The 25,989-nt window shown below is 46.5% G+C and overlaps 13 non-coding genes and 46 pseudogenes across 13 annotated transcripts; 17 read left to right on the top strand and 42 right to left on the bottom strand.

Moving 5' to 3' along the window:
• The first annotated feature begins 226 nt into the window (after window positions 1-226).
• Window positions 227-345, top strand: LOC148243420 (5S ribosomal RNA). The gene has a single exon (XR_015815284.1). It is a non-coding gene; the product is annotated as a 5S ribosomal RNA (ribosomal RNA).
• Window positions 346-551: 206 nt separating this feature from the next.
• LOC148243419 (5S ribosomal RNA) lies at window positions 552-670 on the top strand. Its single transcript, XR_015815783.1, has one exon. It is a non-coding gene; the product is annotated as a 5S ribosomal RNA (ribosomal RNA).
• A 561-nt stretch (window positions 671-1,231) lies between these two features.
• LOC148243418 (5S ribosomal RNA) lies at window positions 1,232-1,349 on the top strand (annotated as a pseudogene).
• A 204-nt stretch (window positions 1,350-1,553) lies between these two features.
• Window positions 1,554-1,672, top strand: LOC148243417 (5S ribosomal RNA; annotated as a pseudogene).
• A 159-nt stretch (window positions 1,673-1,831) lies between these two features.
• Window positions 1,832-1,949, top strand: LOC148243416 (5S ribosomal RNA; annotated as a pseudogene).
• Window positions 1,950-2,154: 205 nt separating this feature from the next.
• Window positions 2,155-2,273, top strand: LOC148243415 (5S ribosomal RNA; annotated as a pseudogene).
• A 560-nt stretch (window positions 2,274-2,833) lies between these two features.
• Window positions 2,834-2,952, top strand: LOC148243414 (5S ribosomal RNA; annotated as a pseudogene).
• A 209-nt stretch (window positions 2,953-3,161) lies between these two features.
• On the top strand, window positions 3,162-3,280 carry LOC148243413 (5S ribosomal RNA; annotated as a pseudogene).
• Window positions 3,281-3,843: 563 nt separating this feature from the next.
• LOC148243412 (5S ribosomal RNA) lies at window positions 3,844-3,962 on the top strand (annotated as a pseudogene).
• Window positions 3,963-4,486: 524 nt separating this feature from the next.
• LOC148243411 (5S ribosomal RNA) lies at window positions 4,487-4,605 on the top strand (annotated as a pseudogene).
• Window positions 4,606-4,810: 205 nt separating this feature from the next.
• LOC148243410 (5S ribosomal RNA) lies at window positions 4,811-4,929 on the top strand. Its single transcript, XR_015814848.1, has one exon. It is a non-coding gene; the product is annotated as a 5S ribosomal RNA (ribosomal RNA).
• Window positions 4,930-5,487: 558 nt separating this feature from the next.
• On the top strand, window positions 5,488-5,605 carry LOC148243409 (5S ribosomal RNA; annotated as a pseudogene).
• Window positions 5,606-5,808: 203 nt separating this feature from the next.
• On the top strand, window positions 5,809-5,927 carry LOC148243408 (5S ribosomal RNA; annotated as a pseudogene).
• A 209-nt stretch (window positions 5,928-6,136) lies between these two features.
• LOC148243407 (5S ribosomal RNA) lies at window positions 6,137-6,255 on the top strand (annotated as a pseudogene).
• A 560-nt stretch (window positions 6,256-6,815) lies between these two features.
• LOC148243406 (5S ribosomal RNA) lies at window positions 6,816-6,934 on the top strand. Its single transcript, XR_015815741.1, has one exon. It is a non-coding gene; the product is annotated as a 5S ribosomal RNA (ribosomal RNA).
• Window positions 6,935-7,143: 209 nt separating this feature from the next.
• On the top strand, window positions 7,144-7,262 carry LOC148243405 (5S ribosomal RNA; annotated as a pseudogene).
• A 562-nt stretch (window positions 7,263-7,824) lies between these two features.
• LOC148243404 (5S ribosomal RNA) lies at window positions 7,825-7,943 on the top strand. The gene has a single exon (XR_015814761.1). It is a non-coding gene; the product is annotated as a 5S ribosomal RNA (ribosomal RNA).
• A 1,215-nt stretch (window positions 7,944-9,158) lies between these two features.
• Window positions 9,159-9,277, bottom strand: LOC148243403 (5S ribosomal RNA; annotated as a pseudogene).
• A 209-nt stretch (window positions 9,278-9,486) lies between these two features.
• Window positions 9,487-9,605, bottom strand: LOC148243402 (5S ribosomal RNA; annotated as a pseudogene).
• Window positions 9,606-10,167: 562 nt separating this feature from the next.
• On the bottom strand, window positions 10,168-10,286 carry LOC148243401 (5S ribosomal RNA; annotated as a pseudogene).
• Window positions 10,287-10,493: 207 nt separating this feature from the next.
• LOC148243400 (5S ribosomal RNA) lies at window positions 10,494-10,612 on the bottom strand (annotated as a pseudogene).
• Window positions 10,613-10,816: 204 nt separating this feature from the next.
• LOC148243399 (5S ribosomal RNA) lies at window positions 10,817-10,934 on the bottom strand (annotated as a pseudogene).
• A 560-nt stretch (window positions 10,935-11,494) lies between these two features.
• Window positions 11,495-11,613, bottom strand: LOC148243398 (5S ribosomal RNA). Its single transcript, XR_015814557.1, has one exon. It is a non-coding gene; the product is annotated as a 5S ribosomal RNA (ribosomal RNA).
• A 205-nt stretch (window positions 11,614-11,818) lies between these two features.
• Window positions 11,819-11,937, bottom strand: LOC148243397 (5S ribosomal RNA). The gene has a single exon (XR_015814841.1). It is a non-coding gene; the product is annotated as a 5S ribosomal RNA (ribosomal RNA).
• A 563-nt stretch (window positions 11,938-12,500) lies between these two features.
• LOC148243396 (5S ribosomal RNA) lies at window positions 12,501-12,619 on the bottom strand (annotated as a pseudogene).
• A 562-nt stretch (window positions 12,620-13,181) lies between these two features.
• Window positions 13,182-13,300, bottom strand: LOC148243395 (5S ribosomal RNA; annotated as a pseudogene).
• Window positions 13,301-13,508: 208 nt separating this feature from the next.
• On the bottom strand, window positions 13,509-13,627 carry LOC148243394 (5S ribosomal RNA; annotated as a pseudogene).
• A 204-nt stretch (window positions 13,628-13,831) lies between these two features.
• On the bottom strand, window positions 13,832-13,950 carry LOC148243393 (5S ribosomal RNA; annotated as a pseudogene).
• A 205-nt stretch (window positions 13,951-14,155) lies between these two features.
• On the bottom strand, window positions 14,156-14,274 carry LOC148243392 (5S ribosomal RNA). The gene has a single exon (XR_015814699.1). It is a non-coding gene; the product is annotated as a 5S ribosomal RNA (ribosomal RNA).
• A 561-nt stretch (window positions 14,275-14,835) lies between these two features.
• LOC148243391 (5S ribosomal RNA) lies at window positions 14,836-14,954 on the bottom strand (annotated as a pseudogene).
• A 207-nt stretch (window positions 14,955-15,161) lies between these two features.
• LOC148243390 (5S ribosomal RNA) lies at window positions 15,162-15,280 on the bottom strand (annotated as a pseudogene).
• Window positions 15,281-15,486: 206 nt separating this feature from the next.
• Window positions 15,487-15,605, bottom strand: LOC148243389 (5S ribosomal RNA; annotated as a pseudogene).
• Window positions 15,606-15,810: 205 nt separating this feature from the next.
• Window positions 15,811-15,929, bottom strand: LOC148243388 (5S ribosomal RNA; annotated as a pseudogene).
• A 205-nt stretch (window positions 15,930-16,134) lies between these two features.
• On the bottom strand, window positions 16,135-16,253 carry LOC148243387 (5S ribosomal RNA). Its single transcript, XR_015814707.1, has one exon. It is a non-coding gene; the product is annotated as a 5S ribosomal RNA (ribosomal RNA).
• A 204-nt stretch (window positions 16,254-16,457) lies between these two features.
• LOC148243386 (5S ribosomal RNA) lies at window positions 16,458-16,576 on the bottom strand (annotated as a pseudogene).
• A 6-nt stretch (window positions 16,577-16,582) lies between these two features.
• LOC148243385 (5S ribosomal RNA) lies at window positions 16,583-16,701 on the bottom strand (annotated as a pseudogene).
• A 205-nt stretch (window positions 16,702-16,906) lies between these two features.
• LOC148243384 (5S ribosomal RNA) lies at window positions 16,907-17,025 on the bottom strand (annotated as a pseudogene).
• A 205-nt stretch (window positions 17,026-17,230) lies between these two features.
• LOC148243383 (5S ribosomal RNA) lies at window positions 17,231-17,349 on the bottom strand (annotated as a pseudogene).
• Window positions 17,350-17,554: 205 nt separating this feature from the next.
• On the bottom strand, window positions 17,555-17,673 carry LOC148243382 (5S ribosomal RNA; annotated as a pseudogene).
• A 561-nt stretch (window positions 17,674-18,234) lies between these two features.
• Window positions 18,235-18,353, bottom strand: LOC148243381 (5S ribosomal RNA; annotated as a pseudogene).
• A 210-nt stretch (window positions 18,354-18,563) lies between these two features.
• On the bottom strand, window positions 18,564-18,682 carry LOC148243380 (5S ribosomal RNA; annotated as a pseudogene).
• A 204-nt stretch (window positions 18,683-18,886) lies between these two features.
• On the bottom strand, window positions 18,887-19,005 carry LOC148243379 (5S ribosomal RNA; annotated as a pseudogene).
• A 209-nt stretch (window positions 19,006-19,214) lies between these two features.
• LOC148243378 (5S ribosomal RNA) lies at window positions 19,215-19,333 on the bottom strand (annotated as a pseudogene).
• A 511-nt stretch (window positions 19,334-19,844) lies between these two features.
• LOC148243377 (5S ribosomal RNA) lies at window positions 19,845-19,963 on the bottom strand. The gene has a single exon (XR_015815723.1). It is a non-coding gene; the product is annotated as a 5S ribosomal RNA (ribosomal RNA).
• Window positions 19,964-20,524: 561 nt separating this feature from the next.
• LOC148243376 (5S ribosomal RNA) lies at window positions 20,525-20,643 on the bottom strand (annotated as a pseudogene).
• A 207-nt stretch (window positions 20,644-20,850) lies between these two features.
• On the bottom strand, window positions 20,851-20,969 carry LOC148243375 (5S ribosomal RNA; annotated as a pseudogene).
• A 206-nt stretch (window positions 20,970-21,175) lies between these two features.
• On the bottom strand, window positions 21,176-21,294 carry LOC148243374 (5S ribosomal RNA; annotated as a pseudogene).
• A 205-nt stretch (window positions 21,295-21,499) lies between these two features.
• Window positions 21,500-21,618, bottom strand: LOC148243373 (5S ribosomal RNA; annotated as a pseudogene).
• A 205-nt stretch (window positions 21,619-21,823) lies between these two features.
• Window positions 21,824-21,942, bottom strand: LOC148243372 (5S ribosomal RNA). The gene has a single exon (XR_015814706.1). It is a non-coding gene; the product is annotated as a 5S ribosomal RNA (ribosomal RNA).
• A 204-nt stretch (window positions 21,943-22,146) lies between these two features.
• LOC148243371 (5S ribosomal RNA) lies at window positions 22,147-22,265 on the bottom strand. The gene has a single exon (XR_015814859.1). It is a non-coding gene; the product is annotated as a 5S ribosomal RNA (ribosomal RNA).
• Window positions 22,266-22,271: 6 nt separating this feature from the next.
• Window positions 22,272-22,390, bottom strand: LOC148243370 (5S ribosomal RNA; annotated as a pseudogene).
• A 205-nt stretch (window positions 22,391-22,595) lies between these two features.
• LOC148243369 (5S ribosomal RNA) lies at window positions 22,596-22,714 on the bottom strand (annotated as a pseudogene).
• A 205-nt stretch (window positions 22,715-22,919) lies between these two features.
• Window positions 22,920-23,038, bottom strand: LOC148243368 (5S ribosomal RNA; annotated as a pseudogene).
• Window positions 23,039-23,243: 205 nt separating this feature from the next.
• Window positions 23,244-23,362, bottom strand: LOC148243367 (5S ribosomal RNA; annotated as a pseudogene).
• A 561-nt stretch (window positions 23,363-23,923) lies between these two features.
• Window positions 23,924-24,042, bottom strand: LOC148243366 (5S ribosomal RNA; annotated as a pseudogene).
• Window positions 24,043-24,252: 210 nt separating this feature from the next.
• LOC148243365 (5S ribosomal RNA) lies at window positions 24,253-24,371 on the bottom strand (annotated as a pseudogene).
• Window positions 24,372-24,575: 204 nt separating this feature from the next.
• Window positions 24,576-24,694, bottom strand: LOC148243364 (5S ribosomal RNA; annotated as a pseudogene).
• A 209-nt stretch (window positions 24,695-24,903) lies between these two features.
• On the bottom strand, window positions 24,904-25,022 carry LOC148243363 (5S ribosomal RNA; annotated as a pseudogene).
• A 511-nt stretch (window positions 25,023-25,533) lies between these two features.
• On the bottom strand, window positions 25,534-25,652 carry LOC148243362 (5S ribosomal RNA). The gene has a single exon (XR_015815721.1). It is a non-coding gene; the product is annotated as a 5S ribosomal RNA (ribosomal RNA).
• Between the last annotated feature and the right edge of the window lie 337 nt (window positions 25,653-25,989).

Below are 25,989 nucleotides of genomic sequence, written 5' to 3'. Positions count from 1 at the left end.
TCCTCGTGTTGCATCCATTTTCTTTTTTTCAGATGTGTCGTTCGATGTTACGCGCGACTTTAATTATGGTCCACAAATTTATTCGCAAATGTGAGTCACGGCGCCGTGGCATTTTACTTGATATTTGAACGAGAACGAGAGGTGCAGTGCGCACGCACAAGGAAACAAATGACGGGAGGGGGAAGAAAGGAGAAGGAGTTTATGTATTTGCAGCGCAAAATTAAGCCGGTGCGATCATACCAGCACTAATGCACTGGATCCCATCAGAACTCCGCAGTTAAGTGTGCTTGGGCGAGATTAGTATTCGGATGGGTGACCTCATGGGAAGTCCTCGTGTCGCACCAATTTTCTTTTCAGACGGGTCGTTCGACGTTACGTGCGTTTTGAACTAGGGTCCGCTGGTTTATACGCAAATGTGAGTCAAGAAGCAGGGGCATTTAAATCGCTATTAGAATGATAATGAGAGGTGAAGTGTGAACGCACAAGGAAACAAATGACGGGAGGGGGAAGAAAGGAGAAGCAGTCTATGTATTTACAGCGAAAAATTAAACAGGTGCGATCATACCAGCACTAAAGCTCAGGATCCCATCAGAACTCCGCAGTTAAGTGTGCTTGGGCGAGGGTAGTACTTGGATGGGTGACCACCTGGGAAGCCCTCGTGTTGCACCTATTTTTTTTCAGATAGGTTGTTCGATGTTACGCGCGAATGAAATTATAAACCACTGGTTCATTTGCAAAGGTGAGTCACGGTGCCGGGGCATATTACTTGATATTAGAAGGAGAAAGAGAGATGCAGAGTGCACGCACAAGAAAACAAATGACGGGAGGGGGGATGGAATGAGAAAGAATGTATGTATTTGCAGTGCGGAATGAAACATGAGGGATCATACCAGCACTAATGCAACGGATTCTATCAGAACTCCGCAGTTAAGGGTGCTTGGGCGAGAAAAGTACTCGGATGGGTGACCTCCTGCGAAGTCCTTATATTTCACCCATTTTCTTGGAAGATCCTCGTGTTGCACCCATCTTTTTGCAGATGATTCTTTCGACGTTACGGGCGACTTGATTTATGATCTGCAGGTTTATTCGCAAATGTGAGTCACGGCGCCGTGGCATTTTACTTGATATTAGAACGAGTACGGGAGGTGCAGTGCGCACGCACAAGGAAACAAATGACGGGAGGAGGAAGAAAAGAGAAAGAGTGTATGTATTTGAAGCGCAAAATTAAACAAGTGGCATCATACCCGCACTAATGCACTGGATCCCATCAGAACTCTGCAGTTAAGTGTGCTTGGGCGAAAGTAGTACTCGGATGGGTGACCTCTTGGGAAGTCCTCGTATCGCAACAATTTTTTTTCAGATGGGTTGTTCGACGTTACGCGCGACTGGAACTATGGTCCGCTGGTTTATACACAAATGTTAGTCAAGAATCAGGGGCATTTTAATCGATATTAGAACGAGAATGAGAGGTGCAGTGTGAACGCACAAGGAAACAAATGATTGGAGGGGGGGAGGGAAGAAGGAGTGTATGTATTTTCGACACGAAATTAAACAGGTGCGGTCACACCAGCACAAATGCACCGGATCCCATCAGAACTCTACAGTTAAGTGTGCTTTGGCAAAAGTAGTACAATGATGGGTTACCTCCTGGGAAGTTCTCGTGTTACACCCATTTTCTTTTTTTCAGATGTGCCATTCGACGTTACGTGCGACTTTAATTATGGTCCGCAGATTTATTCGCAAATGTGAGTCACGGCGTCGTGGCATTTTACTTTATATTTGAACGAGAACGAGAGAAGGAGTGTATGTATTTGAAGCACAAAATTAAACAAGTGGCATCATACCAGCACTAATGCACTGGATCCCATCAGAACTCTGCAGTTAAGTGTGCTTGGGCGAGAGTAGTACTCGGATGGGTGACCTCTTGGGAAGTCCTCATATCGCAACAATTTTTTTTTCAGATGGGTCGTTCGACATTACGCTCGACTAGAACTATGGTCCGCTGCTTTATACGCAAATGTGAGTCAAGAATCAAGGGCATTTTAATCGATATTAGAACGAGAAGGAGAGGTGCAGTGTGAACGCACAAGGAAACAAATGATGGGAGGGGGGGAGGGAAGAAGGAGTGTATGTATTTTCAGCACGAAATTAAACATGTGCGGTCACACCAGCACAAATGCACCGGATCCCATCAGAACTCCGCAGTTATGTGTGCTTTGACGAAAGTAGTACAATGATGGGTTACCTCCTGGGAAGTTCTCGTGTTGCACCCATTTTTTTTTTAGATGTGCCGTTCGACGTTACGCGCGACTTTAATTATGGTCCGCAAATTTATTCGCAAATGTGAGTCACGACGCCGTGGCATTTTCCTTGATATTTGAACGAGAACGAGAGGTGCAGTGCGCACGAACAAGGAAACAAATGACGGGAGGGGGAAGAAAGGAGAAGGAGTGTATGTATTTGCAGCGCCAAATGAAATAGGTGCGATCATACCAGCACTAATGCAACGGATTCTATCGGAACTCCGTAGGTAAGGGTGCTTGGGCGAGAGTAGTACTAGCATGGGTTACCTCCTGCGAAGTCCTTATATTTCACCCATTTTCTTGTGAAGTCCTCGTGTTGCACCCATTTTTTTGCAGATGATTCTTTCGATGTTACGTGCGACTTGTATTATGGTCCTCAGGTTTATTCGCAAATGTGAGTCACGGTGCTGTAGCCTTTTACTTGATATTAGAACGAGAACGGGAGGTGCACTGCACACGCACAAGGAAACAAATGATGGGAGGGGGAAGAAAGGGGAATGAGTTTATGCATTTGCAGCGCAAAATTAAACAGGTGCGATCATACCAGCACTAACGCACCGGATCCCATCAGAACTCCGCAGTTAAGTGTGCTTTGGCGAAAGTAGTACAATGATGGGTTACCTCGTGGGAAGTTCTCGTGTTGCACCCATTTTCTTTTTTTCAGATGTGCCGTTCGACATTACGCGCGACTTTAATTATGGTCCGCAGATTTATTCGCAAATGTGAGTCATGGCGCCGTGGCATTTTACTTGATATTTGAACGAGAACGAGAGGTGTAGTGCGCACGCACAAGGAAACAAATGACGGGAGGGGGAAGAAAGGAGAAGGAGTTTATGTATTTGCAGCGCAAAATTAAACGAGTGCGATCATACCAGCACTAGTGCACCGGATCCCATCAGAACTCCGCAGTTAAGTGTGCTTGGGAGAGAGTAGTACTCAGATGGGTGACTTCTTGGGAAGTCCTCGTGTCGCACCAATTTTTTTTCAGACGGGTTGTTCGACGTTACGTGCGACTGTAACTGGGGTCCGCTGGTTTATACACAATTGTGAGTCAAGAAGCAGGGGCATTTTAATCGATATTAGAACGAGAAGGAGAGGTGCAGTGTGAACGCACAAGGAAACAATTGATGGGAGGGGGAGGGAAGGAGAAGGAGTGTATGTATTTTCAGCACGAAATGAAACAGGTGCGATCATACCAGCACTAATGCAACGGATTCTATCAGAACTCCGTAGGTAAGGGTGCTTGGGCGAGAGTAGTACTAGCATGGGTTACCTCCTGCGAAGTCCTTATATTTCACCCATTTTCTTGTCAAGTTCTCGTGTTGCACCCATTTTCTTTTTTTCAGATGTGCCGTTCGACATTACGCGCGACTTTAATTATGGTCCGCAGATTTATTCGCAAATGTGAGTCACGGCGCCGTGGCATTTTACATGATATTTGAACGACAACGAGAGGTGCAGTGCGCACGCACAAGGAAACAAATGACGGGAGGGGGAAGAAAGGAGAAGAAGTTTATGTATTTGCAGCGCAAAATTAAACAGGTGTGATCATACCAGTACTAATGCACCGGATCCCATCAGAACTTCGCAGTTAAGTGTGCTTGGGCGAGATTAGTACTCGGATGGGTGACCTCTTGGGAAGTCCTTGTGTCGCACCAATTTTTTTTCAGACGGGTCGTTCGACTTTACGCGCGACTGGAACAAGGGTCCGCTGGTTTATACGCAAATGTGAGTCAAGAAGCAGGGGCATTTTAATCGATATTAGAACGAGAAGGAGAGGTGCAGTGTGAACGCACAAGGAAACAAATGACGGGAGGGGGGATGGAGGGAGAAAAACTGTATGTATTTGCAGGGCAGAATGAAACAGGTGCGATCATACCAGCACCAATGCAACGGATTCTATCAGAACTCCGCAAGTTAGGGGTGCTTGGGCGAGAGTAGTACTAGCATGGGTTACCTCCTGCGAAGTCCTTATATTTCACACATTTTCTAAGGAAGTCCTCGTGTTGCACCCATTTTTTTGCAGATGATTCTTTCGACGATATGCTCGACTTGAATTATGGTCCTCAGGTTTATTCGTAAATGTGAGTCACGGCACCGTAGCATTTTACTTGATATTAGAACGAGCACGGGAGGGGGAAGAAAGGGGAATGAGTTTATGTATTTGCAGCGCGAAATTAAACAGGTGCGATCATAACAGCACTAATGCACCGGATCCCATCAGAACTCCGCAGTTAAGTGTGCTTGGGCGAGATTAGTACTCGGATGGGTGACCTCCTAGGAAGTCCTCGTGTCGCACCAATTTTTTTTCAGACGGGTCGTTCGACGATACGCGCGTCTGGAACTAGGGTCCGCTGGTTTATACGCAAATTTGAGTCAAGAAGCAGGGGCATTTGAATCGATATTAGAACGAGAATGAGAGGTGAAGTGTGAACGCACAAGGAAACAAATGACAGGAGGGGGAAGAAAAGAGAAGGAGTGTATGTATTTGGAGTGCGAAAGTAAACAGGTGCAATCATACCAGCACTAAAGCTCCGGATCCCATCAGAACTCCGCAGTTAAGTGTGCTGGGGCGAGCATAGTACTCGGATGGGTGACCACTTGGGAAGCCCTCGTGTTGCACCTATTTTTTTTCGGATAGGTTGTTAGACGTTACGCGCGAATAGAATTATAAACCCCTGTTTCATTTACAAAGATGAGTCACGGTGCCGGGGCATATTACTTGATATTAGAACGAGAAAGAGAAATGCAGAGTGCACGCACAAGGAAACAAATGACGGGATGGGGGATGGGAGGAGAAAGAGTGTTTGTATTTGCAGTGCAGAATGAAACATGAGGGATCATACCAGCACTAATGCAACAGATTCTATCAGACCTCCGCAGTTAAGGGTGCTTGGGCGAGAAAAGTACTCGGATGGGTGACCTCCTGCGAAGTCCTTATATTTCACCCATTTTCTTGGGAGGTTCTCGTGTTGCACCCATCTTTTTGCAAATGATTCTTTCGACTTTACGCGCGACTTGATTTATGGTCCGCAGGTTTATTCGCAAATGTGAGTCACGGCGCCGTGGCATTTTACTTGATATTAGAACGAGTACGGGAGGTGCAGTGCGCATGCACAAGGAAACAAATGACGGGAGGAGGAAGAAAAGAGGAGTGTATGTATTCGAAGCGCAAAATTAAACAAGTCGCATCATACCAGCACTAATGCACTGGATCCCATCAGAACTCTGTAGTTAAGTGTGCTTGGGCGAGAGTAGTACTCGGATGGGTGACCTCTTGGGAAGTCCTCGTATCGCAACAATTTTTTTTCAGATGGGTCGTTCGACGTTACGCGCGACTGGAACTATGGTCCGCTGGTTTATATGCAAATGTGAGTCAAGAATCAGGGGCATTTTAATCGATATTAGAACGAGAAGGAGAGGTGTAGTGTGAACACACAAGGAAACAAATGATGGGAGGGGGGAGGGAAGAAGGAGTGTATGTATTTTCAGCACGAAATTAAACAGGTGCGGTCACACTAGCACAAATGCACCGGATCCCATCAGAACTACGCAGTTAAGTGTGCTTTGGCGAAAGTAGTACAATGATGGGTTACCTCCTGGGAAGTTCTCGTGTTGCACCCATTTTCTTTTTTTCAGATGTGCCGTTCGACGTTACGCGCGACTTTAATTATGGTCCGCAGATTTATTCGCAAATGTGAGTCACGGCGTCGTGGCATTTTACTTGATATTTGAACGAGAACGAGAGTTACAGTGCGCACGCATACGGAAACAAATGACGGGAGGGGGAAGAAAGGAGAAGGAGTTTATGTATTTGCAGCGCGGAATTAAACGGCTGCGATCATACCAGCACTAATGCACCGGATCCCATCAGAACTCTGCAGTTAAGTGTGCTTGGGCGAAAGTAGTACTCGGATGGGTGACCTCCTGGGAACTTCTCGTGTCGCACCAATTTTTTTTCAGACGGGTCGTTCGACGTTACGCGCGACTGGAACTGGGGTCCGCTGGTGTATACGCAATTGTGAGTCAAGAAGCAGGGGCATTTTAATCGATATTAGAACGAGAAGGAGAGGTGCAGTGTGAATGCACAAGGAAACAATTTATGGGAGGGGGAGGGAAGGAGAAGGAGTGTATGTATTTTCAGCACGAAATGAAACGGGTGCGATCATACCAGCACTAATGCAATGGATTCTATCAGAACTCCGTAGGTAAGGGTGCTTGGGCGAGAGTAGTAATAGCATGGGTTACCTCCTGCGAAGTCCTTATATTTCACCCATTTTCTTGTGAAGTCTTCGTGTTGCACCCATTTTTTTGCAGATGATTCTTTCGACGATACGCGCGATTTGAATTATGGTCCTCAGGTTTTATTCGTAAATGTGAGTCATGGCACCGTAGCATTTTACTTGATATTAAAACGAGCACGGGAGGTGCAGTGCGCACGCACAAGGAAACAAATGACGGGAAGGGGAAGAAAGGAGAAGGAGTTTATGTATTTGCAGCGCGGAATTAAACGGGTGCAATCATACCAGCACTAATGCACCGGATCACATCAGATCTCCGCAGCTAAGTGTGCTTGGGCGAGAGTAGTACTCGGATGGGTGACCTCCTGGGAAGTTCTCGTGTTGCACCCATTTTCTTTTATTTAGATGTGTCGTTCGACGTTACGCGCGACTTTAATTATGGTCCGCAGATTTATTCGTAAATGTGAGTCACGGCACCTTGACATTTTACTTGATATTTAAACGAGAACGAGAGGTGCAGTGCGCACGCACAAGGAAACAAATGACGGGAGGGGGAAGAAAGGGGAAGGAGTTTATGTATTTGCAGCGCGAAATTAAATAGGTGCGATCATACCAGCATTAATGCACCGGATCCCATCAGAACTCCGCAGTTAAGTGTTCTTGGGCGAGAGTAGTACTCAGATGGTTGTCCTCCTGGGAAGTCCTCCTGTTGCACTAAATTTTTTTTCAGACGGATCGTTCGATGTTACGCGCGACTGGAACTAGAGTCCACTGGTTTATACGCAAATGTGAGTCAAGAAGCAGGGGCATTTTAATTAATATTAGAACGAGAAGGAGAGATGCAGAGTGCACGCAAAAGGAAACAAATGACGGGAGGGGGGATGGAGGGAGAAAAAGTTTATGTATTTGCAGCGCAGAATGAAACACGAGCAATCATAACAGCGCCAATGCAACGGATTCTATCAGAACTCCGCAGGTTAAGGGTGCTTGGGCGAGAGTAGCACTAGGATGGGTGACGTCCTGCGAAGTCCTTATATTTCACCAATTTTCTTAGGAAGTCCTCGTGTTGCACCCATTTTTTTGCAGATGATTCTTTTGACGATACGCGCGACTTGAATTATGGTCCTCAGGTTTATTTGCAAATGTGAGTCACGGCACCGTAGCATTTTACTTGATATTAGAACGAGCACGGGAGGTGCAGTGCGCACGCACAAGGAAACAAATGACGAGAGGGAGAGGAAAGGAGAAGGAGTTTATGTATTTGTAGCGCGGAATTAAACGGGTGCAATCATACCAGCACTAATGCACCGGATCCCATCAGAGCTCCGCAGTTAAGTATGCTTGGGCGAGAGTAGTACTCGAATGGGTGACCTCCTGGGAAGTTCTCGTGTTGCACCCATTTTCTTTTTTTCAGATGTGCCGTTCGACGTTACGCGCGACTGGAACTAGGGTCCACTGGTTTATACGCAAATGTGAGTCAAGAAGCAGGGGCATTTTAATCGATATTAGAACGAGAAAGAGATATGCAGAGTGCACGCACAAGGAAACAAATGACGGGAGGGGGGATGGAGGGAGAAAAAGTGTATGTATTTGCAGCGCAGAATGAAATATGAGCAATCATACCAGCACCAATGCAACGGATTCTATCAGAACTCCGCAGGTTAAGGGTGCTTGGGCGAGAGTAGCACTAGGATGGGTGACCTCCTGGGAAGTCCTTTTGTCGCACTAATTTTTTTTTTCAGACGGGTCGTTCGACGTTACGCGCGACTGGAACTAGGGTCCACTGGTTTATACGCAAATGTGAGTTAAGAAGCAGGGGCATTTTAATCGATATTAGAACGAGAAATAGAGATGCAGAGTGCACGCACAAGGAAACAAATGACGGGAGGGGGGATGGAGGGAGAAAAAGTGTATGTATTTGCAACGCATAATGAAACATGAGCAATCATACCAGCACCAATGCAACGGATTCTATCAGAACTCCGCAAGTTATGGGTGCTTGGGCAAGAGTAGCACTAGGATGGGTGACCTCCGGCGAAGTCCTTATATTTCACCCATTTTCTTAGGAAGTCCTCGTGCTGCACCTATTTTTTTGCAGATGATTCTTTCGACGATACGTGCGAGTTGAATTATGGTCCTCAAGTTTATTCGCAAATGTGAGTCACGGCACCGTAGCATTTTACTTGATATTAGAACGAGCACGGGAGGTACAGTGCGCACGCACAAGGAAACAAATGACGGGAGGGGGAAGAAAGGAGAAGGAATTTATCTATTTGCAGCGCGGAATTAAATGGGTGCGATCATACCAGCACTAATGCACCGGATCCTAGAGCTACTCCCGCCCAAGCACCCTTAAATTGCGGAGTTCTGAAAGAATCCGTTGCATTGGTGCTGGTATGATTGCTCATGTTTCATTCTGCGCTGCAAATACATACACTTTTTCTCCCTCCATCCCCCCTCCCGTCATTTGTTTCCTTGTGCGTGCACTCTACATCTCTCATTCTCGTTCTAATATCGATTAAAATGCCCCTGCTTCTTGACTCACATTTGCGTATAAACCAGCGGACCCTAGTTCCAATGGCCCGTAACGTCGAACGACCCGTCTGAAAAAAAATTGGTGCGACACTAGGACTTCCCAGGAGGTTACCCATCCGAGTACTACTCTCGCCCAAGCACATTTAACTGCGGAGTTCTGATGGGATCCAGAGCATTAGTGCTGGTATGATCGCACCGGTTTAATTTTGCGCTGCAAATACATAAACTCCTTCTCCTTTCTTCCCCCACCCGTCATTTGTTTCATTGTGCGTGCCAACTGCACCTCTCGTTCTCGTTCAAATATCAAGTAAAATGCCACGACACCGTGACTCACATTTGCGAATAAATCTGCGGACCATAATTAAAGTCGCGACTAACGTCGAACGGCACATCTGAAAAAAAGAAAATGGGTGCAACAAGAGAACTTCCCACGAGGTAACCCATCATTGTAATACTTTCGCCAAAGCACACTTAACTGCGGAGTTCTGATGGGATCTGGTGTATTAGTGCTGGTATGATCGCACCTGTTTAATTTTGCGCTGCAAATACATAAACTCCTTCTCCTTTCTTCCCCCTGCCGTCATTTGTTTCCTTGTGCGTGCGCACTGCACCTACCGTGCTCGTTCTAATATCAAGTAAAATGCTACGGTGCCGTGACTCACATTTGCGAATAAACCTGAGGACCATAGTTCCAGTCGCGCGTATCGTCGAAAGAATCATCTGCGAAAAAATGGGAGCAACACGAGGACTTCCTAAAAAAATTGGTGAAATATAAGGACTTCGCAGGAGGTCACCCATCCTAGTGCTACTCTCGCCCAAGCACCCTTAACTTGCGGAGTTCTGATAGAATCCGTTGCATCGGTGCTGGTATGATTGCTCATGTTTCATTCTGCGCTGCAAATACATACACTTTTTCTCCCTCCATCCCCCCTCCCGTCATTTGTTTCCTTGTGCGTGCACTCTGCATCTCTCATTCTCGTTCTAATATCGATTAAAATGCCTTTGCTTGTTGACTCACATTTGCGTATAAACCAGTGGACCCAGGTTCCAGTCGCGCGTAACGTCGAACGACCCGTCTAAAAAAAAAATTAGTGCGACACGAGAACTTCCCAAGGGGTCACCCATCCGAGTACTAATCTCGCCCAAGCACACTTAACTGCGGAGTTCTGACGGGATCCGGTGCATTAGTGCTGGTATGATTGCAACTGTTTAACTTCGCGCTGCAAATACATAAACTCCTTTTCCTTTCTTCCCCCTCCCGTCATTTGTTTCCTTGTGCGTGCGCACTGAACCTCTCGTTCTTGTTCAGATATCAAGAAAAATGCCACGGCGCCGTGACTCACATTTGCGAATAAATCAACGGACCATAATTAGAGTCGCGCGTAACGTCGACCGGCACATCTGAAAAAAAAAATGGGTGCAACACGAGAACTTCCCAGGAGGTAACCCATCATTGTACTACTTTCGCCAAAGCACACTTAACTGCGGAGTTCTGATGGGATCCGGTGCATTTGTGCTGGTGTGACCGCACCTGTTTAATTTCGTGCTGAAAATACATACACTCGTTCTTCCCTCCCGACCTCCCATCATTTGTTTCCTTTTGCGTTCACATTGCACCTCTCCTTCTCGTTCTAATATCGATTAAAATGCCCCTGATTCTTGACTCACATTTGCGTATAAACCAGCGGACCATAGTTCCAGTCGTGCGTAATGTCGAACGACCTATCTGAAAAAAAATTGTTGCGATACGAGGACTTCTCAAGAGGTCACCCATCCGAGTACTACTCTCGCCCAAGCACACTTAACTGCAGAGTTCTGATGGGATCCAGTGCATTAGTGCTGGTATGATGCCACTTGTTTAATTTTGCGCTTCAAATACATACACTCCTAATCTTTTCTTCCTCCTCCCGTCATTTGTTTCCTTGTGCGTGCGCACTGCACCTCCCGTACTCGTTCTAATATCAAGTAAGATGCCACGGCGCCGTGACTCACATTTGCGAATAAACCTGCGGACCATAAATCAAGTCGCGCGTAACGTCGAAAGAATCATCTGCAGAAAGATGGGTGCAACACGAGGACCTCCCAAGAAGATGGGTGAAATATAAGGACTTCGCAGGAGGTCACGCATCCGAGTACTTTTCTCTCCCAAACACCCTTAACTGCGGAGTTCTGATAGAATCCGTTGCATTAGTGCTGGTATGATCCCTCATGTTTCATTCTGCACTACAGATACATACACTCTTTCTCCTTCCATCCCCCCTCCCGTCATTTGTTTCCTTGTGCGTGCACTCTGCATCTCTATTTCTCGTTCTAATATCAAGTAATATGCCCCGGCACCATGACTCACCTTTGCAAATGAACCAGCGGTTTATAATTCCAATCGCGCGTAACGTCGAACAACCCATCCGAAAAAAATAGGTGCAACACGAGGGCTTCCCAAGTGGTCACCCATCCGAGTACTACTCTCGCCCAAGCACACTTAACTGCGGAGTTCTGATGGGATCCGGAGCTTTAGTGCTGGTATGATCGCACCTGTTTAATTTCGCGCTGCAAATACATACACTCCTTCTCCTTTCTTCCCCCTCCCGTCATTTGTTTCCTTGTGCGTTCACACTTCACCTCTCATTCTCGTTCTAATATCGATTAAAATGCCCCTGCTTCTTGACTTACATTTGCGTATAAACCAGCGGACCCTAGTTCCAGATGCGTGCAACGTCGAATGACCCGTCTGAAAAAAAATTGGTGCGACACGAGGATTTCCCAGGAGGTCACCCATCCGAGTACTAATCTCGCCCAAGCACACTTCACTGCGGAGTTCTGATGGGATCCGGTGCATTAGTGCTGGTATGATCGCAACTGTTTAATTTTGCGCTACAAATACATAAACTCATTCCCCTTTCTTCCCCCTCCCGTCATTTGTTTTTTTGTGCGTGCGCACTGCACCTCTCGTTCTCGTTCAAATATCAAGTAAAATGCCACGTCGCCGTGACTCACATTTGCGAATAAATCTGCGGACCATAATTAAAGTCGCGCATAACGTCGAACGGCACATCTGAAAAAAAGAAAATGGGTGCAACACGAGGACTTCGCAAGAAAATTTGTGATATATAAGGACTTCGCAGGAGGTAACCCATGCTAGTACTACTCTCGCCCAAGCACACTTACCTACGGAGTTCTGATAGAATCCGTTGCATTAGTGATGGTATGATCGCACCTGTTTCATTTCGTGCTGAAAATACATACACTCCTTCTCCTTCCCTCCCCCTCCCATCAATTGTTTCCTTGTGCGTTCACACTGCACCTCTCCTTCTCGTTCTAATATCGATTAAAATGCCCCTGCTTCTTGATTCACATTTGCGTATAAACCAGCGGACCCTAGTTCAAGTCGCGCGTAACGTCGAACGACCCGTCTGAAAATAAATTTTTGCGACACAAGGACTTCCCAGGAGGTCACCCACCCGAGAACTACTCTCGCCCAAGCACACTTAACTGCGGAGTTCTGATGGGATCCGGTGCATTAGTGCTGGTATGATCGCACCCTTTTAATTCCGCGCTGCAAATACATAAACTCTTTCTCCTTTCTTCCCCCTCCCGTCATTTGTTTTCTTGTGCGTGCGCACTGCACCTCCCGTGCTCGTTCTAATATTAAGTAAAATGCTATGGTGTCGTGACTCACATTTGCGAATAAACCTGAGGACCATAGTTCCAGTCGCGCGTATCGTCGAAAGAATCATCAGCAAAAAAATGGGTGCAACACGAGGACTTCCTAAGAAAATTGGTGAAATATAAGGACTTCGAAGGAGGTCACCCATCCTAGAGCTACTCTCGCCCAAGCACCCTTAACATGCGGAGTTCTGATAGAATCCGTTGCATTGGTACTGGTATGATTGCTCATGTTTCATTCTGCGCTGCAAATACATACACTTTTTCTCCCTCCATCCCCTCTTCCGTCATTTGTTTCCTTTTGCGTGCACTCTGCATCTCTCCTTCTCGTTCTAATATCGATTAAAATGCCCCTGCTTTTTGACTCACATTTGCGTATAAACCAGTGGACCCTAGTTCCAGTCGTGCGTAACGTCGAACGAGCCGTCTGAAAAAAAAATTTGTGCGACACGAGGACTTCCCAGGAGGTCACCCATCCGAGTACTACTCTGGCCCAAGTACACTTAACTGCGAAGTTCTGATGGGATCCGGTGCATTAGTGCTGGTATGATCGCACTTGTTTAATTTCGCGCTGCAAATACATAAACTCCTTCTCCTTTCTTCCCCCTCCCGTCATTTGTTTCCTTGTGCGTGCGCACTGAACCTCTCGTTCTCGTTCAAATATCAAGAAAAATGCCACGGCGCCGTGACTCATATTTGCGAATAAATCTGCGGACCATAATTAAATATCGCGCGTAACGTCGAACGGCACATCTGAAAAAAAAAATGGGTGCAACACGAGAACTTCCCAGGAGGTATCCCATCATTGTACTACTTTCGCCAAAGCACACTTAACTGCGGAGTTCTGATGGGATCCGTTGCATTTGTGCTGGTGTGACTGCACCTATTTAATTTCGTGCTGAAAATACATACACTCCTTCTTCCCTCCCGCCCTCCCATCATTTGTTTCCTTTTGCGTTCACATTGCACCTCTCCTTCTCGTTCTAATATCGATTAAAATGCCCCTGATTCTTGACTCACATTTGCGTATAAACCAGCGGACCATAGTTCCAGTCGTGCGTAATGTCGAACGACCTATCTGAAAAAAAATTGTTGCGATACGAGGACTTCTCAAGAGGTCACCCATCCGAGTACTACCATCGCCCAAGCACACTTAACTGCGGAGTTCTGATGGGATCCGGAGCTTTACTGCTGGTATGATCGCACCTGTTTAATTTCGCGCTGCCAATACATAAACTCCTTCTCCTTTCTTCCCCCTCTCGTCATTTGTTTCCTTGTGCGTTCACACTTCACCTCTCATTCTCGTTCTAATATCGATTAAAATGCCCCTGCTTCTTGACTCACATTTGCGTATAAACCAGCGGACCCTAGTTCCAGCCGCGCGTAACTTCGAACGACCTGTCTGAAAAAAAATTGGTGCGATACGAGGACTTCCCAGGAGGTCACCCATCCGAGTACTACTCTCGCCCAAGTACACTTAACTGCGGAGTTCTGATGGGATCCGGTGCATTAGTGCTGGTATGATCACACCCATTTAATTTTGCGCTGCAAATACATAAACTCCTTCTCCTTTCTTCCCCCTCCCGTCATTTGTTTCCTTGTGCGTGCGCACTGCACCTCCCGTGCTCGTTCTAATATCAAGTAAAATGTTACGGTTCCGTGACTCACATTTGCGAATAAACCTGAGGACCATAATTCAAGTTGCGCGTAACGTCGAAAGAATCATCTGTAAAAAAATGGGTGCAACACGAGGACTTCCTAAGAAAATAGGTGAAATATAAGGACTTCGCATGAGGTCACCCATCCTAGTGCTACTCTCGCCCAAGCACCCTTAACTTGCGGAGTTCTGATAGAATCCGTTGCATTGGTGCTGGTATGATCGCTCATGTTTCATTCTGCGCTGCAAATACATACACTCTTTCTCCCTCCATCCCTTCTCCCATTATTTGTTTCCTTATGCGTGCACTCTGCATCTCTCCTTCTCGTTCTAATATCAAGTAAAATGCCCTAGCATCGTGACTCACCTTTGCGAATGAACCAGCGGTTTATAATTGCATTCGCGCGTAACGTCGAACGACCCATTCGAAAAAAAATGGGTGCAACACGAGGACTTCCCAAGAGGTCACCAATCCGAGTACTACTCCCGCCCAAGCACACTTAACTGCTGAGTTATGATGGGATACGGTGCATTAGTGCTGGTATGATGGCACCTATTTAATTTCGCGCTGCAAATACGTACACTCCTTCTCCTTTCTTCCCCTTTCCGTCATTTGTTTCCTTGTGCGTGTGCACTGCACCTCTCGTTCTCGTATAAATATCAAGTAAAATGCCACGGCGCAGTGACTCACATTTTCGAATAAATCTGCGGACTATAATTAAAGTCGCGTGTAACGTCGAATGGCACATCTGAAAAAAAAAATGGGTGCAACACGAGAACTTCCCAGAAGGTAGCCCATCCTTGTACTACTTTCGCCAAAGCACACTTAACTGCGGAGTTCTGATCGGATCCGGTGTATTTGTGCTGGTGTGATAGCACCTGTTTAATTTCGTGCTGAAAATACAAACACTCCTTCTCCTTCCCTCCCCCCTCCCATCATTTGTTTCCTTGTGCGTTCACACTGCACCTCTTTTTCTCGTTCTAATATCGATTAATATGCCCCTGCTTCTTGACTCACATTTGCGTATAAACAAGTGGACCATAGTTCCAGTTGCGCGTAACGTCGAACGACCCGTTTGAAAAAAAATTTGTGCGACACGAGAACTTCCCAGGAGGTCACCCATCCGAGTACTACCCTCGCCCAAGCACACTTAATTGCAGAGTTATGGTGGGATCTGTTGCATTAGTGCTGGTATGATCACATCCGTTTAATTTCGCACTGCAAATACATAAACTACTTCTCCTTTCTTACCCCTCCCGTCATTTGTTTCCTTGTGCGTGCACACTGCACCTCCCGTGCTCGTTTTAATATCAAGTAAAATGCTATGACGCCGTGACTCACATTTGCGAATAAACCTGAGGACCAAAATTCAAGTCGCGTGTAACGTCTAAAGAATCATCTGTAAAAAAATGGGTGCAACACGAGTACTTCCCAAGTGGTCACCCATTCGAGTACTACTCTCGCCCAAGCACACATAACTGCGGAGTTATGATGGGATCGGTTGCATTAGTGCTGGTATGATCGCACCTGTTTAATTTCGCGCTGCAAATACATAAACTCCTTCTCCTTTCTTCCCCCTCCCGTCATTTGTTTCCTTGTGCGTGCACTCTGCATCTTTCTTTCTCCTTCTAATATCAAATAATATGCCCCGGCACCGTGACTCACCTTTGCAAATGAACCAGTGGTTTATAATTCCATTCGCGCGTAACGTCCAACAACCCATCCGAAAAAAAATAGGTGCACCACGAGGGCTTCCCAAGTGGTCACCCATCCGAGTACTACTCTCGCCCAAGCACACTTAACTGCGGAGTTCTGATGGGATCCGGAGCTTTAGTGCAGGTATGATCGCACCTATTTAATTTCGCACTGCAAATACATACACTCCTTCTCCTTTCTTCCCCCTCCCGTCATTTGTTTCCTTGTGCGTTCACACTTCACATCTCATTCTTGTTCTAATATCGATTAAAATGCCCCTGCTTATTGCCTCACATTTGCGTATAAACCAGCGGACCCTAGTTCCAGACGCGCGTAACGTCGAACGACCCGTCTAAAAAAAATTGGTGCGACACGAGGACTTCCCAGGAGGTCACCCATCCGAGTACTAATCTCGCCCAAGCACACTTCACTGCGGAGTTCTGATGGGATCCGGTGCATTAGTGCTGGTGTGAACGCACCTGTTTAATTGTTGCGATATGAGTACTTCCCAAGAGGTCACCCATCCGAGTACTACTCTCGCCCAAGCACACTTAACTGCAGAGTTATGATGGGATCCGTTGCATTAGTGCTGGTATGATCACATCCGTTTAATTTCGCGCTGCAAATACATAAACTCCTTCTCCTTTCTTACCCCTCCCGTCATTTGTTTCCTTGTGCGTGCACACTGCACCTCCCGTGCTCGTTTTAATATCAAGTAAAATGCTACGACGCCGTGACTCACATTTGCGAATAAACCTGAGGACCAAAATTCAAGTCGCGTCTAACGTCTAAAGAATCATCTGCAAAAAAATGGGTGCAACACGAGTACTTCCCAAATGGTCACCCATCCGAGTACTACTCTCGCCCAAGCACACATAACTGCGGAGTTATGATGGGATCGGTTGCATTAGTGCTGGTATGATCGCACCTGTTTAATTTCGCGCTGCAAATACATAAACTCCTTCTCCTTTCTTCCCCCTCCCGTCATTTGTTTCCTTGTGCGTGCACTCTGCATCTTTCTTTCTCCTTCTAATATCAAATAATATGCCCCGGCACCGTGACTCACCTTTGCAAATGAACCAGTGGTTTATAATTCCATTCGCGCGTAACGTCGAACAACCCATCCGAAAAAAAATAGGTGCACCACGAGGGCTTCCCAAGTGGTCACCCATCCGAGTACTACTCTCGCCCAAGCACACTTAACTGCAGAGTTCTGATGGGATCCCGTGCATTATTGCTGGTATGATGCCACTTGTTTAATTTTGCGCTTCGAATACATACGCTCCTTCTGTTTTCTTCCTCCTCCCGTCATTTGTTTCCTTGTGCGTGCGCACTGCACCTCTCCTTCTCGTTCTAATATCGATTAAAATGCTCCTGCTTCTTGACTCACAATTGCGTATAAACCAGCGGACCCCAGTTCTAGTCGCGTGTAACGTCGAACGACCTGTCTGAAAAAAAATTTATGCGACACGAGGAATTCCCAGGAGGTCACCCATTCGAGTTCTACTCTCGCCCAAGCACACTTAACTACAGAGTTCTGATGGGATCCAGTGCATTAGTGCTGGTATGATCGCACCCGTTTAATTTCGCGCTGCAAATACATAAACACCTTCTCCTTTCTTCCCCCTCCCGTCATTTGTTTCTTTGTGCGTGCGCACTGCACCTCCCGGGCTCGTTCTAATATCAAGTAAAATCCTACGGTGCCGTGACTCACATTTGCGAATAATCCTGAGGACCATAATTCAAGTCGCGCGTATCGTCGAAAGAATCATCTGTAAAAAAATGGGTGCAACACGAGGACTTCCTAAGAAAATGGGTGAAATATAAGGACTTCGCAGGAGGTCACCCATCCTAGTGCTACTCTCGCCCAAGCACCCTTAACTTGAGGAGTTCTGATAGAATCCGTTGCATTGGTGCTGGTATGATTTCTCATGGTTCATTCTGCGTTGCAAATACATAAACTTTTTCTCCCTCCATCCCCCCTCCCGTCATTTGTTTCCTTGTGCGTGCACTCTGCATCTCTCCTTCTCATTCTAATATCGATTAAAATGCCCCTGCTTCTTGACTCACATTTGCGTATAAACCAGCGGACCCCAGTTCCAGTCGCACATAACGTCGAACGACCCGTCTAGAAAAAAATTTGAGCGACACGAGGACTTCCCAGGAAGTCACCCATCCGAGTACTACTCTCGCCCAAGCACACTTGAAAGCGGAGTTCTGATGGGATCTGGTGCATTAGTGCAGGTATGATTGCACCCGTTTAATTCCGCGCTGCATATACATAAACTCCTTCTCCTTTCTTCCCCCTCCCGTCATTTGTTTCCTTGTGCGTGCACACTGCACGTCTCGTTCTCATTCAAATATCAAGTAAAATGCCAGGGCGCTGTGACTCACATTTGCGAATAAATTTACGGACCATAATTAAAGTCGCGCGTAACGTCGAACGACACATCTGAAAAAAAAGAAAATGGGTGCAACACGAGAACTTCCCAGGAGGTAACCCATCATTGTACTACTTTCGCCAAAGCACACTTAACTGCGGAGTTCTGATGGGATCCAGTGCATTTGTGCTGGTGTGACCGTACCTGTTTAATTTCGTGCTGAAATACATACACTATTTCTTCCCTCCCCCGCTCCCATCATTTGTTTCCTTGTGCGTTCGCACTGCACCTCTCATTCTCGTTCTAATATCGATTAAAATGCCCCTGATTCTTGACTCACATTTGCGTATAAACCAGCGGACCATAGTTCCAGTCGCGCGTAACGTCGATCGACCCGTCTGAAAAAAAAATTAGAACGACACGAGGACTACCCAGGAGGTCTCCAATCCGAGTACTACTCTCGCCCAAACACACTTAACTGCGGAGTTCTGATGGGATCCGGTGCATTAGTGCTGGTATGATCGCACCTGTTTAATTTCGCGCTGCAAATACATAAACTCTTTCTCCTTTCTTCCCCCTCCCGTTATTTGTTTCCTTGTGCGTGCGCACTGCACCTCTCGTTCTCGTTCAAATATCAAGTAAAATGCCACGGTGCCGTGAGTCACATTTGCGAATAAATCTGCGGACCATAATTAAAGTCGTGCGTAACGTCGAATGGCACATCTGAAAAAAAGAAAATGGGTGCAACACGAGAACTTCCCTTGAGGTAATCCATCATTGTACTACTTTCGCCAAAGCACACTTAACTGTGGAGTTCTGATGGGATCCGGTGCATTTGTGCTGGTGTGACCGCACCTGTTTAATTTTGTGCTGAAAATACATACACTCCTTCTTCCCTCCCCCCCTCCCATCATTTGTTTCCTTGTGCGTTCACACTGCACCTCTCATTCTCGTTCTTATATCGATTAAAATGCCCCAGATTCTTGACTCACATTTGCGTATAAACAAGCGGACCATAGTTCCAGTCGCGCGTAACGTCGAACGACCCATCTGAATAAATTGTTCCCAAGAGGTCACCCATCCGAGTACTACCATCGCCCAAGCACACTTAACTGCGGAGTTCTGATGGGATCCGGAGCTTTACTGCTGGTATGATCGCACCTGTTTAATTTCGCGCTGCCAATACATACACTCCTTCTCCTTTCTTCCCCCTCTCGTCATTTGTTTCCTTGTGCGTTCACACTTCACCTCTCATTCTCGTTCTAATATCGATTAAAATGCCCCTGCTTCTTGACTCACATTTGCGTATAAACCAGCGGACCCTAGTTCCAGCCGCGCGTAACTTCGAACGACCTGTCTGAAAAAAAATTGGTGCGATACGAGGACTTCCCAGGAGGTCACCCATCCGAGTACTACTCTCGCCCAAGCACACTTAACTGCGGAGTTCTGATGGGATCCGGTGCATTAGTGCTGGTATGATCACACCCATTTAATTTTGCGCTGCAAATACATAAACTCCTTCTCCTTTCTTCCCCCTCCCGTCATTTGTTTCCTTGTGCGTGCGCACTGCACCTCCCGTGCTCGTTCTAATATCAAGTAAAATGTTACGGTTCCGTGACTCACATTTGCGAATAAACCTGAGGACCATAATTCAAGTTGCGCGTAACGTCGAAAGAATCATCTGTAAAAAAATGGGTGCAACACGAGGACTTCCTAAGAAAATAGGTGAAATATAAGGACTTCGCATGAGGTCACCCATCCTAGTGCTACTCTCGCCCAAGCACCCTTAACTTGCGGAGTTCTGATAGAATCCGTTGCATTGGTGCTGGTATGATCGCTCATGTTTCATTCTGCGCTGCAAATACATACACTCTTTCTCCCTCCATCCCTTCTCCCATTATTTGTTTCCTTATGCGTGCACTCTGCATCTCTCCTTCTCGTTCTAATATCAAGTAAAATGCCCTAGCATCGTGACTCACCTTTGCGAATGAACCAGCGGTTTATAATTGCATTCGCGCGTAACGTCGAACGACCCATTCGAAAAAAAATGGGTGCAACACGAGGACTTCCCAAGAGGTCACCAATCCGAGTACTACTCCCGCCCAAGCACACTTAACTGCTGAGTTATGATGGGATACGGTGCATTAGTGCTGGTATGATGGCACCTATTTAATTTCGCGCTGCAAATACGTACACTCCTTCTCCTTTCTTCCCCTTTCCGTCATTTGTTTCCTTGTGCGTGTGCACTGCACCTCTCGTTCTCGTATAAATATCAAGTAAAATGCCACGGCGCAGTGACTCACATTTTCGAATAAATCTGCGGACTATAATTAAAGTCGCGTGTAACGTCGAATGGCACATCTGAAAAAAAAAATGGGTGCAACACGAGAACTTCCCAGAAGGTAGCCCATCCTTGTACTACTTTCGCCAAAGCACACTTAACTGCGGAGTTCTGATCGGATCCGGTGTATTTGTGCTGGTGTGATAGCACCTGTTTAATTTCGTGCTGAAAATACAAACACTCCTTCTCCTTCCCTCCCCCCTCCCATCATTTGTTTCCTTGTGCGTTCACACTGCACCTCTTTTTCTCGTTCTAATATCGATTAATATGCCCCTGCTTCTTGACTCACATTTGCGTATAAACAAGTGGACCATAGTTCCAGTTGCGCGTAACGTCGAACGACCCGTTTGAAAAAAAATTTGTGCGACACGAGAACTTCCCAGGAGGTCACCCATCCGAGTACTACCCTCGCCCAAGCACACTTAATTGCAGAGTTATGGTGGGATCTGTTGCATTAGTGCTGGTATGATCACATCCGTTTAATTTCGCACTGCAAATACATAAACTACTTCTCCTTTCTTACCCCTCCCGTCATTTGTTTCCTTGTGCGTGCACACTGCACCTCCCGTGCTCGTTTTAATATCAAGTAAAATGCTATGACGCCGTGACTCACATTTGCGAATAAACCTGAGGACCAAAATTCAAGTCGCGTGTAACGTCTAAAGAATCATCTGTAAAAAAATGGGTGCAACACGAGTACTTCCCAAGTGGTCACCCATTCGAGTACTACTCTCGCCCAAGCACACATAACTGCGGAGTTATGATGGGATCGGTTGCATTAGTGCTGGTATGATCGCACCTGTTTAATTTCGCGCTGCAAATACATAAACTCCTTCTCCTTTCTTCCCCCTCCCGTCATTTGTTTCCTTGTGCGTGCACTCTGCATCTTTCTTTCTCCTTCTAATATCAAATAATATGCCCCGGCACCGTGACTCACCTTTGCAAATGAACCAGTGGTTTATAATTCCATTCGCGCGTAACGTCCAACAACCCATCCGAAAAAAAATAGGTGCACCACGAGGGCTTCCCAAGTGGTCACCCATCCGAGTACTACTCTCGCCCAAGCACACTTAACTGCGGAGTTCTGATGGGATCCGGAGCTTTAGTGCAGGTATGATCGCACCTATTTAATTTCGCACTGCAAATACATACACTCCTTCTCCTTTCTTCCCCCTCCCGTCATTTGTTTCCTTGTGCGTTCACACTTCACATCTCATTCTTGTTCTAATATCGATTAAAATGCCCCTGCTTATTGCCTCACATTTGCGTATAAACCAGCGGACCCTAGTTCCAGACGCGCGTAACGTCGAACGACCCGTCTAAAAAAAATTGGTGCGACACGAGGACTTCCCAGGAGGTCACCCATCCGAGTACTAATCTCGCCCAAGCACACTTCACTGCGGAGTTCTGATGGGATCCGGTGCATTAGTGCTGGTGTGATCGCACCTGTTTAATTGTTGCGATATGAGTACTTCCCAAGAGGTCACCCATCCGAGTACTACTCTCGCCCAAGCACACTTAACTGCAGAGTTATGATGGGATCCGTTGCATTAGTGCTGGTATGATCACATCCGTTTAATTTCGCGCTGCAAATACATAAACTCCTTCTCCTTTCTTACCCCTCCCGTCATTTGTTTCCTTGTGCGTGCACACTGCACCTCCCGTGCTCGTTTTAATATCAAGTAAAATGCTACGACGCCGTGACTCACATTTGCGAATAAACCTGAGGACCAAAATTCAAGTCGCGTCTAACGTCTAAAGAATCATCTGCAAAAAAATGGGTGCAACACGAGTACTTCCCAAATGGTCACCCATCCGAGTACTACTCTCGCCCAAGCACACATAACTGCGGAGTTATGATGGGATCGGTTGCATTAGTGCTGGTATGATCGCACCTGTTTAATTTCGCGCTGCAAATACATAAACTCCTTCTCCTTTCTTCCCCCTCCCGTCATTTGTTTCCTTGTGCGTGCACTCTGCATCTTTCTTTCTCCTTCTAATATCAAATAATATGCCCCGGCACCGTGACTCACCTTTGCAAATGAACCAGTGGTTTATAATTCCATTCGCGCGTAACGTCGAACAACCCATCCGAAAAAAAATAGGTGCACCACGAGGGCTTCCCAAGTGGTCACCCATCCGAGTACTACTCTCGCCCAAGCACACTTAACTGCAGAGTTCTGATGGGATCCCGTGCATTATTGCTGGTATGATGCCACTTGTTTAATTTTGCGCTTCGAATACATACGCTCCTTCTGTTTTCTTCCTCCTCCCGTCATTTGTTTCCTTGTGCGTGCGCACTGCACCTCTCCTTCTCGTTCTAATATCGATTAAAATGCTCCTGCTTCTTGACTCACAATTGCGTATAAACCAGCGGACCCCAGTTCTAGTCGCGTGTAACGTCGAACGACCTGTCTGAAAAAAAATTTATGCGACACGAGGAATTCCCAGGAGGTCACCCATTCGAGTTCTACTCTCGCCCAAGCACACTTAACTACAGAGTTCTGATGGGATCCAGTGCATTAGTGCTGGTATGATCGCACCCGTTTAATTTCGCGCTGCAAATACATAAACACCTTCTCCTTTCTTCCCCCTCCCGTCATTTGTTTCTTTGTGCGTGCGCACTGCACCTCCCGGGCTCGTTCTAATATCAAGTAAAATCCTACGGTGCCGTGACTCACATTTGCGAATAATCCTGAGGACCATAATTCAAGTCGCGCGTATCGTCGAAAGAATCATCTGTAAAAAAATGGGTGCAACACGAGGACTTCCTAAGAAAATGGGTGAAATATAAGGACTTCGCAGGAGGTCACCCATCCTAGTGCTACTCTCGCCCAAGCACCCTTAACTTGAGGAGTTCTGATAGAATCCGTTGCATTGGTGCTGGTATGATTTCTCATGGTTCATTCTGCGTTGCAAATACATAAACTTTTTCTCCCTCCATCCCCCCTCCCGTCATTTGTTTCCTTGTGCGTGCACTCTGCATCTCTCCTTCTCATTCTAATATCGATTAAAATGCCCCTGCTTCTTGACTCACATTTGCGTATAAACCAGCGGACCCCAGTTCCAGTCGCACATAACGTCGAACGACCCGTCTAGAAAAAAATTTGAGCGACACGAGGACTTCCCAGGAAGTCACCCATCCGAGTACTACTCTCGCCCAAGCACACTTGAAAGCGGAGTTCTGATGGGATCTGGTGCATTAGTGCAGGTATGATTGCACCCGTTTAATTCCGCGCTGCATATACATAAACTCCTTCTCCTTTCTTCCCCCTCCCGTCATTTGTTTCCTTGTGCGTGCACACTGCACGTCTCGTTCTCGTTCAAATATCAAGTAAAATGCCAGGGCGCTGTGACTCACATTTGCGAATAAATTTACGGACCATAATTAAAGTCGCGCGTAACGTCGAACGACACATCTGAAAAAAAAGAAAATGGGTGCAACACGAGAACTTCCCAGGAGGTAACCCATCATTGTACTACTTTCGCCAAAGCACACTTAACTGCGGAGTTCTGATGGGATCCAGTGCATTTGTGCTGGTGTGACCGTACCTGTTTAATTTCGTGCTGAAATACATACACTATTTCTTCCCTCCCCCGCTCCCATCATTTGTTTCCTTGTGCGTTCGCACTGCACCTCTCATTCTCGTTCTAATATCGATTAAAATGCCCCTGATTCTTGACTCACATTTGCGTATAAACCAGCGGACCATAGTTCCAGTCGCGCGTAACGTCGATCGACCCGTCTGAAAAAAAAATTAGAACGACACGAGGACTACCCAGGAGGTCTCCAATCCGAGTACTACTCTCGCCCAAACACACTTAACTGCGGAGTTCTGATGGGATCCGGTGCATTAGTGCTGGTATGATCGCACCTGTTTAATTTCGCGCTGCAAATACATAAACTCTTTCTCCTTTCTTCCCCCTCCCGTTATTTGTTTCCTTGTGCGTGCGCACTGCACCTCTCGTTCTCGTTCAAATATCAAGTAAAATGCCACGGTGCCGTGAGTCACATTTGCGAATAAATCTGCGGACCATAATTAAAGTCGTGCGTAACGTCGAATGGCACATCTGAAAAAAAGAAAATGGGTGCAACACGAGAACTTCCCTTGAGGTAATCCATCATTGTACTACTTTCGCCAAAGCACACTTAACTGTGGAGTTCTGATGGGATCCGGTGCATTTGTGCTGGTGTGACCGCACCTGTTTAATTTTGTGCTGAAAATACATACACTCCTTCTTCCCTCCCCCCCTCCCATCATTTGTTTCCTTGTGCGTTCACACTGCACCTCTCATTCTCGTTCTTATATCGATTAAAATGCCCCAGATTCTTGACTCACATTTGCGTATAAACAAGCGGACCATAGTTCCAGTCGCGCGTAACGTCGAACGACCCATCTGAATAAATTGTTCCCAAGAGGTCACCCATCCGAGTACTACCATCGCCCAAGCACACTTAACTGCGGAGTTCTGATGGGATCCGGAGCTTTACTGCTGGTATGATCGCACCTGTTTAATTTCGCGCTGCCAATACATACACTCCTTCTCCTTTCTTCCCCCTCTCGTCATTTGTTTCCTTGTGCGTTCACACTTCACCTCTCATTCTCGTTCTAATATCGATTAAAATGCCCCTGCTTCTTGACTCACATTTGCGTATAAACCAGCGGACCCTAGTTCCAGCCGCGCGTAACTTCGAACGACCTGTCTGAAAAAAAATTGGTGCGATACGAGGACTTCCCAGGAGGTCACCCATCCGAGTACTACTCTCGCCCAAGCACACTTAACTGCGGAGTTCTGATGGGATCCGGTGCATTAGTGCTGGTATGATCACACCCATTTAATTTTGCGCTGCAAATACATAAACTCCTTCTCCTTTCTTCCCCCTCCCGTCATTTGTTTCCTTGTGCGTGCGCACTGCACCTCCCGTGCTCGTTCTAATATCAAGTAAAATGTTACGGTTCCGTGACTCACATTTGCGAATAAACCTGAGGACCATAATTCAAGTTGCGCGTAACGTCGAAAGAATCATCTGTAAAAAAATTGGTGCAACACGAGGACTTCCTAAGAAAATAGGTGAAATATAAGGACTTCGCATGAGGTCACCCATCCTAGTGCTACTCTCGCCCAAGCACCCTTAACTTGCGGAGTTCTGATAGAATCCGTTGCATTGGT

This window comes from Carica papaya, chromosome 8 (assembly GCF_054855325.1).
Source record: "Carica papaya isolate Zhongbai chromosome 8, ASM5485532v1, whole genome shotgun sequence".
Classification (NCBI taxonomy): Eukaryota; Viridiplantae; Streptophyta; class Magnoliopsida; order Brassicales; family Caricaceae; genus Carica; species Carica papaya.
This window is presented reverse-complemented; position numbering and strand designations above follow the sequence as displayed.